The 9,281-nt window shown below is 41.3% G+C and overlaps 1 pseudogene; it reads left to right on the forward strand.

The window, feature by feature from the left end:
- The first annotated feature begins 4,531 nt into the window (after positions 1-4,531).
- LOC115851549 (ADP-ribosylation factor-related protein 1 pseudogene) lies at positions 4,532-8,924 on the forward strand (annotated as a pseudogene).
- Positions 8,925-9,281: the final 357 nt, after the last annotated feature.

Here is a 9,281-nt window from a genome sequence, read left to right on the forward strand (position 1 = left end):
CTACTCCAAGAGGTTGTAGTGAGGGTGAACTGGGTTAATATATACATGTGGAGTCCTTAGCACATAGTGTTGAATAAATGTTTTATTATTATTATTATTATTATTACTATTACCGCCACTGGCAAGTGAAAATAATACAGTCCCCACTATATGCTAGCCATTTTTATATATCACTAATGAGCCATTCAACATCTGACCATAATTGTTACCATTTCTATGAGAAAACGGAGGTTCAGAGACAAATTATTTTCCCACTGTCACCTAGCAAGATACTGATAAAATCACACTTTAATCCACATCTAGTTGATTCCAAATCTCTTTCCTTTTCTACTATGTCATTCCTTCTTGAAAAAATTATAATATTTATCATAAACAGAAATTAACATACATTCTCACTTTGTTAAGGTTGCCAGATTTAGCAAGTAAAAATAAAAAATATTCATTGTTTACCTGAAATTCAAATTTAACTGGATGACATAATTATCTGACAATCCAGTGTCTTTATATATTTTGTATATAGCTGTTAAACGTGAAACATTTTTTCTTTTTTGCTAACCATTGAAAATCAGAGATCTAGCCTTTTGACACTTATGTCTTCATTTGTTAGATGAAGTTTAGTTGAGGGAAGGAACACATTTTTGTATTAGATATATCCTACCCTTAGACATAGAGATTATTACCCAAACAGATAGAAAGTGCTCCTTGGAGAAAGGGACTTTGTCTAACTCGAGTTTGGGTCTCCCAACACTATATATAACATATATGGGCTCTCAAAAAAATGCTCATGGAATCAAAACAGCAGTCAAGGGTTCTTAGGAGTCCTTCAGAGGGAAGACGTGTGCAGTGAGAAAATGTTTAACAAATGGTGTGCACAGCAAACATGAAGCAGCAGGAACTTTGTGTAGCTGTTTGGCAAGTTAGAAATTGATAATAATCTTTCTTCTAATACAACCAGAAGAAACTTCAAATCCACTTATCCAAGCCTTAGAGGTAAATATTGTGAGTACTCCCTTATTCATGATGAAGCTCTAAATAGACAGACTTGACCGATACTAGCATATCTGGAATATTATATACTATGGCCAAAGTTTGATTCAAAGTTGTATTATAGGAAAGTTTCTTCACCATCATCATCACGATCATCATCATCATCGTCATCGTCATCATCATCATTATCATGTTATACCTATTTGCACACTGCGTCATCTTCAGGATTACATTCAGTGAGAAAATCGTAAAAGTAAGGAAACCTTTTGGAGAGAGAAAGGGAAGGCCTGACTAAGGTTTAGTTACAGGAAGGACAATGGAGAACCTAAAATAAAACTACCACAAGAGATAGAAGCAGTGGATTGGAATAGAGGAAAAGGAGAAAATAAAATGTTTGATCTCTGAGCTGAAAAAACTGGAAGGAGATCTGATGCAGAATAGACTGACACTCTGGGGAAGTGAATGCATCTCAAAAACTGTAGCCCTGACAGCCCTGGCCAGTTTTTGCATGGAGATCTCTTGACACAGTATCTCCGGAGGAGTGGGGTTTATCCCCTCTGCCCAGGCCAAGAATCTGCACTAGCAGCCATCAGCATGGCAAGAAGAGTGGAATAATCCAACTACATCTCTGTGAACTTGACCATCAATGATGATACTTATTTACTGTGGATAATTCTTCTGTTTTACGTGATCTTGTGTAATTTACTTAACATTTCTGTGCCTCTATTTTCTCACCTGTGAAATGAAGTTAATAATAGTACCTATTATTATTATTTTGTGTGTGTGTGGTACGCGGGCCTCTCACTGTTGTGGCCTCTCCCGTTGCGGAGCATAGGCTCCGAACGCGCAGGCTCAGTGGCCATGGCTCATGGACCCAGCCGCTCCGCGGCATGTGTGATCTTCCCGGACCAGGGCACAAACCCGTGTCCCCTGCATCGGCAGGCGGACTCTCAACCACTGCGCCATCAGGGAAGCCCCAATAGTACCTATTATTAACTACATGTCTGTTATATAAGCTAAGCTTAAAAGCAATGTAATAAATTCTTACTGTTAATATTACCTATTTTTCACTGTAAACACCGTATTATCAGTGACAACACTTTATTGTAACAAAAGAAGCTGTAGCTTTGGGAATCCAAAACAGTTTTGGCTTTGAACTTCTCTGACACTACACTGAGGGAACGAGAAGGAGCTTCCCTCTTTGAAGGCCTATCTACCTTGGACAACAGGAGAAAGCACTCAAGCCTTCCAGTCCACCCCTATAATTCTCAGGCCTACAGGTCCACCAGCATGCCAGAAGTACCATAAAAACCCAATAACATGGTGGGTGCAGACCATTCTCCAATCTCAGGGCATACACTGGGGGCCGGTAACAGCTCTGAGATCTCGGACTGAACAGCACTGGCAAACCTGGCCAACGCTAAACACACAAGATTCCTGAACATGGAAGGGGAAGAGGGAGCCTCTGACAAGGGCAGGCATCTGTTTGACCTTTATGCTTTGGTCACCACCTCAAAGTAAGATACTCTTCACCCAATTAGGTGCAGAAAATACAGACATATCTCGGAGATACTGTGGGTTCAGTTCCAGACTACCACAATAAAGCAAATGTCACAATAAAGGGAATCACACAAATTGTTGGGTTTCCCAGTGTATATAAAAGTCACGTGTACACTGTGCTGTAGTCTGTTAAGTGTGCAGTAGCATTATACCTAAAAACAGTGTACATGCCTTAATTAAAAATGCTAACCATCACCTGAGGCTTCAGCAAGCTGTAAACTTTTGGCTGGTGGAGGGTCTTGCCTCGATGTCTATGGCTGCTGACAGATCAGGGTGGTGGCTGCTGAGGGCTGGGATGGCTGCGGTAATTTCTCAAGATAAGACACCAGTGAAGTTTGCGACATCTATTGACTCTTCCTCTCACGAACAATTTCTCTGTAGCATGCAATGCCATTTGATAACATCTGACCCATAATAAAACTTTCAAAACTGGAGTCACTCCTCTCAAACCCTGCTGCTGCTCTATTAAGTAAGTTTATGAAATATTACAAATCCTTTGTTGCCATTTCAACAATCTTCACGGCACCTTCACCAGGAGTAGATTCCATCCCAAGAAACCACTTTCTTTGTTCATCCATAAATAGCAATTCTTCATCCATTCAAGTTTTATCATGAGATTGCAAGCAACTCAATTGCATCTTCAGGTTCCACTTCTAATTCCAATTCTCTTGCTATTTCCACTTCATCTGCGGTTTTCTCCTCCAGTGAAGTCTTGAACCCCTCCAAGTCACTCATGAGGGTTAGATCAACTTCTTCCCAACTCCTGTTATTGCTGATATTTTGACCTTTTCCCATGAATCACGGATTTTCTTAATGACATCTAGAATGGTGAATTCTTCCCAGAAGGTTTTTAATTTACTTTACCCCAGTCCATCAGAGTAATTACTATCCATGGCAGCTATAGTCTTATGAAATATATTGTTAAATCATGAGACTTGAAAATCAAAATCACTCCTTAATCCGTGGGCTGTAGAATGGATATTGTGTTAGCAGGCATGAAAACATTATTCTCATTATTCTCACCTTCATCAGAGCTCTTGGGTGACCAGGTGCATCATCAATGAGCAGTAATATTTTGGAAGGAATCTCTCCTCTGAGCAATAGGTCTCCACAGTGGGTTTCAAATATGTAGTAAATCATGAGGTAAACAGATGTGCTGTCATCCAGGCTTTGTTATTCCATTTATAGAGCACAGGCAGAGTAGATTGAGCATAATTCTGAAGGGCCCTAGGATTTTTCAGAACGGTAAGTGAGCACTGGGTTCAATTTAAAGTCCCCAGGTGCATTAGGCCCTAACAAGGGAGTCAGTCTGTCCTTTGAAGCTTTTAGGCCAGGAATTAATGTCTCCTCTCTAGCTATAAAAATCCTAGATGGCATCTTCTTCCAATATAAGGCTGTTTTTGCTACAATTGAAAATCTGTTATTTGGTGTAGCCATTCACACAGTAAAGCATGCTTTAAATTTTTAGCAACTTAAATATGGTTGGGGTTAGAAGTTTGATAACAGCATCATGTAATATTTGCTCTTTTAAAAAAATCACGGAACAATTCTCTACCCTTTGAGTAGACCTTGGTTAAATTGCAAGTAATTTATTTGGAAAAATAAAAAACCAAAGGAACAAAAATAATTCTATATTTGCCTTTCGACATTTTCTTCCTCCTGATGATTTATCTTAGTTTTGTTTTGATGACTCACCACTTCTCTGAGTGTTGTGACCTTAAGGCAACTACTTTACTGTTTTTTGCTTTTTTGTTTTTAGAAAAATCCAGTCTCTTGGTTAAAGCACATTCACAGTGGATTATTTTCTCTTTTCCCCATCAGTTCTCAATACAAATGCAGTACATTTCATAAAATGACAGTACACACTGCTCTTTTCAACACTTTCAGAAATACATTTAGTGGTATGTTTGTGGATGACAAAATGATGTCAATGCATTTATCCGTCTGCCTTTCTACTAAACTGTCGATCAATGCAGGGCATTTGATGTATACCGTGTATTATAAGTGCTGTCCTCAACACTTCTGAAAATGGGTTATACCAAAAGCTTTAAGCATGAATTCATGATATTCTGTTTAGAATTGGAAATCCACAAATTTCAGACTAGCTTATTCTATATTGATTCTCCTGTGGAAGAGATATAATGTTTAGAGACTACACTGGCCAGAATTTTCTCTCTTAAAAAACAAGCAAACGAATCAAATAGCAAAAATCATTTTTTGTTTCAGAGAAACCCTTACAAGTGTTCCTAAGAAAAAATAAATAAGACTCATCAAATAGGACTTCTATTTCTACTTCTGTTTATGATGTGTGATATATACATGCATGTATATGTATATATACATACATATATACATATGTCTATATGTATTTATGTATATACCATACACACACATACAATTTTGAAGGTGCTGGAGAACTGCTGAAGCACAGAACTTGAGAAGCCAGGTCCTACAGCCACCACATAAGCAGTCCAACCGCCCTGAGGCCAGCATGCTGTAAGAAGCCCAAACTAGACCACATGCAGAATCCATATGGAGGTACTCAAGACTACATGAAGAGAGAGGCCCCAAGATTACATGAAGAGCCAGTGCCCAGCTGTTGCAGCTTCCACTGTTCTTGCTTCACATCACTGACTGCAACTTCATGCAATACCCTGAGTTGAACCTTTTCAAATTTTTTACCCACAGAAACTGTGAGAGATAACAAAATGATGAATGTTGTTTCAAGCCACAAAAAGAAAAAAAAAAAAGGAGATGGAAAACATACTTCCTTCAGGGAATCTGCCAATTTCTGGAACACAGTGATAGACCAAGGTTCTGGAAAATGGGTCTAGTCAGGGGGCAACTGAACAGAGGCAGAGAACCCACAGAGAACTTCTGAAAATATCAACGTGCTGAAGAGACAAAACTCGGAGTTCAAGACTGCCATGCAGCCAATATTCAAAACTAACAGGTAGGTTTTACATTTTATCAGCTGCTGTTTTCACATAACATGCACAAAAATGGCTAAATGGAAAAAGACTGATCATAGCAAGTATTGGTGAGCATGTGGAGTGACTCAAACTCTCATATGTTTAAAGTGTTACAGACACTTGCACGTCTATTTGGCATTCAATACCTACTAGTGACAAACGTGTATATTCCACTCCTAGATATAAACTTGGATATACACTTAGGAGAAACAACTACATATGTTCACGAAAAGGCATGTACACTAGTGCATAGCAGCACTCTCCTTAATAAAGTAAAAAAGGAAACAATTCAAAGGTTCATAACAGCAGAATGAATGAATAAATGATCTTACATTCATACAATGAAATGCTATGCAGTAATGAGAGTGAATGAACTCCTTCTACATGTAAGAGCACAGTTTAATCTTACAAACATTATGTTGATTGAAATAAAGCCAAACACAAAAGAATTCCTTCTTTATGATTTCATTTATATAAAGCTCAAAAATAGGCAAAACTAATCTATACTGTGAGAAGTTAGGATAATGATTACCTTGGAAAGCATAGTGACCGGAAGTGGTCATTAGTGGGGTTCTGGGATGCTGCCAATGTTCTATTTCTGGATCAGGTTGCTGGTTATATGGGTATTTTCTCTTGGTGAAAATATATTGAGCTGTACACTTATGATTTGTGCATATCTCTAATAAGCTATATGTCAATAATTATACTTTTAAAAATAAGATCTTGCTCCTATACTTTCATTGGTTTTCATTCTGGGAACCCTCCAGGTTTTCAGTGAAGAGCTATGAACTATCCCATCCTGGCTCTGGCAGGCGGAGGAAAAGTCATCATTTTGAAATACATCTGGAGCATTCTCTATAACAAAGGCCTGCTCTCCAGGGAAAAAGACTCTACCAGCAATTTACCCTAGGTAGAAGGAAGGGTCTTCACCCAACTCCAGCTCCCTCTAGCCTTCCTGTCTCACCTAAGGGGGAAAGGAGAAAGCAAAGAAACACTTATGAAAGTCAAAACCCAGGGACACAGGCCCACTAAATGACTGACTTTTTTTTTTTTTTTTTTTTTTTGCGATACGCGGGCCTCTCACTGTTGTGGCCCCTCCCGTTGTGGAGCACAGGCTCCGGACGCGCAGGCTCAGCGGCCATGGCTCATGGGCCTAGCCGCTCCGCGGCATGTGGGATCTTCCCGGACCGGGGCACGAACCCGCGTCCCCTGCATCGGCAGGCAGACTCTCAACCACTGTGCCACCAGGGAAGCCCATGACTGACTTTTAATCATAAGATTATAGATCACTTTTCCACCCACACACCCTACTACCACGCCAACAGGACTCCAGTATAATAACAATAGATAACACTGAAAGAGCTGCAAGGTGCAGACTTTGTCTAAGGAGGAATTCTTAGGGAAGCTTCCAAAAAGAGGGAGACAAAAACAAGTACACTCCAGGAATCTGAAGCCAGTGGCACCTACGGCTAGAGCAAACATTAAACACAGCCCAACTTCTAGCCAGATTAACATAGAACCTCACGCTAAGGGCCTGTTTATAATTCCTATTACCTCATGCCTGACCTTAAACAAACAAACAAAAAAAATCACAAGGCAAGCTAAAAGGCAAGAAAAAGGAAGATTTCCAGGCTAGACCAATATATATTTTTAATATACAGTATAAACTCTCTCCTGAACAACTGAATTAATCTACTCGATTCAAGGTAATTTTTTCTTCATTGGGCAAAAGGCTTAGTTATCTGCTTGAGTTATAAATAGTATCAAACTTTTGGAGATTGTAATACTGAATTTAATTAACACATTTTCTGCTAACATGCTGAATAACATTCTTTACCTCAGATCTCTGTTCAAATGCCACCTCATCAGTGAGTCCTTACATCACTTAAAATAGCAGCACTTCTTCGCACTCCTGATCCGCTCCCCGTTTATTTTTCTTCATAGCAGTAATCTTTCTCTGACACATTATAAATCTTATTCGATTGTTTATTATTTCCCTCCCCCCGCTATAACATAAGCTTCACGACGGCTGATTTGTTCATTACCTCTCCCCAAAGTTCCTATGGCAGTTAAGTGGTAAATATATGTTAAGTAAATGAATAAATATACACTCCATCAACATTTATGTATAGTGAAATAAAGATACCAGGTTATACGATGGTGGCTCACACTGATTGAATTCTTACCGTGTACTCAGAACTGTGCTTGGGACGGCCCACGTGCCGTCAGGAGCAGGGTCTGTGCGTCAGGCACGCGGTGGCTCCGGTGGCCAGGGGTGGGTGCAGGATGTCAGACCTGTACAAGGACATGCTTCTGAAGGACCAGTACTGCATCCTGATCCTGGGTCTGGACAATGCCGTGAGGACTACTGTCCTGGAGCGGTCAAAAACCCGGTTTCATAAGAACTCCAAGGGGAGGAGTCTGTCCAAAATCACCACCACCGTGGGTCTAAACATCGGCACTGTGGACGTTGGAAAGCCTCGCCTCCTGCTGTGCGGCTTAGCAGGGGGCAGGAAGAGCTGCAGTCTTTGTGGTACAAGGACCAAGCAGAGGGCCACGGCGTTCTCTGTGTCATGGGCTCCACGGAGGAGAGACTGTCTGAGTACAAGCGTTGGAGAAGATGGTCACGAGCGAGGCACTGGGCGGCGTCCCCATCCTGGTGCTGGCCAGCAAGCAGGACGTTGAGACTTGCCTCGGGATCCGCGACATCCAAACTGCGTCCAGGGACTGCACCTCCAAGATCGGGAGGGCGCGACAGCCTGACCCAGGCCTGCTCGGCCCTCACAGGCAAGGGGCTGCGCGAGAGCGTCGGTGAAGAGCGTCGTGCGGAACGTGCGCCGGCCGCCGAGCGGCAGGACGTCACGCAAGCGCAGCCGCGCCCTCTGGCGCCCACCGCTCATCCCCAGAGCCGCAGGAGCTCCTACCCGCCCCGCGCCACCCATCCTGGGGCCTGGGGTTGCTTTGCCTTTTGGTTTTTCTGTTTGCTTTGTTTTTAAAAAAAAAAAAAAAAAAAAAAAAGTGTGTTAAACAGCTATAGCTTTTACATGGATTACGTTATTTAAGCTTCACAACAACTCTCTGTGTAGGTACTATTATCTTATCCCTTTTGCAAATGAGAAAGCCAAAGAAAAAAGAGCAAAATTATCCACCGTACCCCAGAGATAAATTGAATTTTTTTTTATCTTTTGGAATTTTGTCTAAATTACCAACCTTATACGTCACAAATTATAGGAACCCACTCAGCCTAAAGAAGGGCCAATATACACAACTCTGAGGGACTTATTTGAAGGTGTGTCAAACAATCCTGCCATCATCAGACCATCACCCACATCCAGAGAAGACCAGAAGTTTGGAAAGGGATTCTTGGAAGTAAAAATTGTTGTCTTTTCAGATAGTCATTACTAGGTTGAAGAAAAGGGCTATGGCTTTTCCCATCTTCCTTTCTTCTTTCTACATCCCTCTTCTCCTCAAGAGCTGGGCTGCCCAAGAGAAGAATCCTGAGATGCTCATCTCACTCCCATATTTGCTAAGCGTCAGAAACTCATAGACCCTCCCAAGCTCACTGCACCAAGCTGGGGTGCAGTGAGAGAATTCTCAGTAGCTTAACCTGCGTCCTCTGGAGTTTGGGAGCATGCACAGACATAGAATCATATACCTACCTCGTATCTGGATAACGCTGAAGTTCAGTGAAGCAGCCCCTTATTGCAGGGCCTGAAGGTAGGGAGCCATAAACAGTCACAACTCCCAACAGTTTGCCATGAC

Source organism: Globicephala melas, chromosome 14 (assembly GCF_963455315.2).
Source record: "Globicephala melas chromosome 14, mGloMel1.2, whole genome shotgun sequence".
In the NCBI taxonomy this organism is placed as follows: domain Eukaryota; kingdom Metazoa; phylum Chordata; class Mammalia; order Artiodactyla; family Delphinidae; genus Globicephala; species Globicephala melas.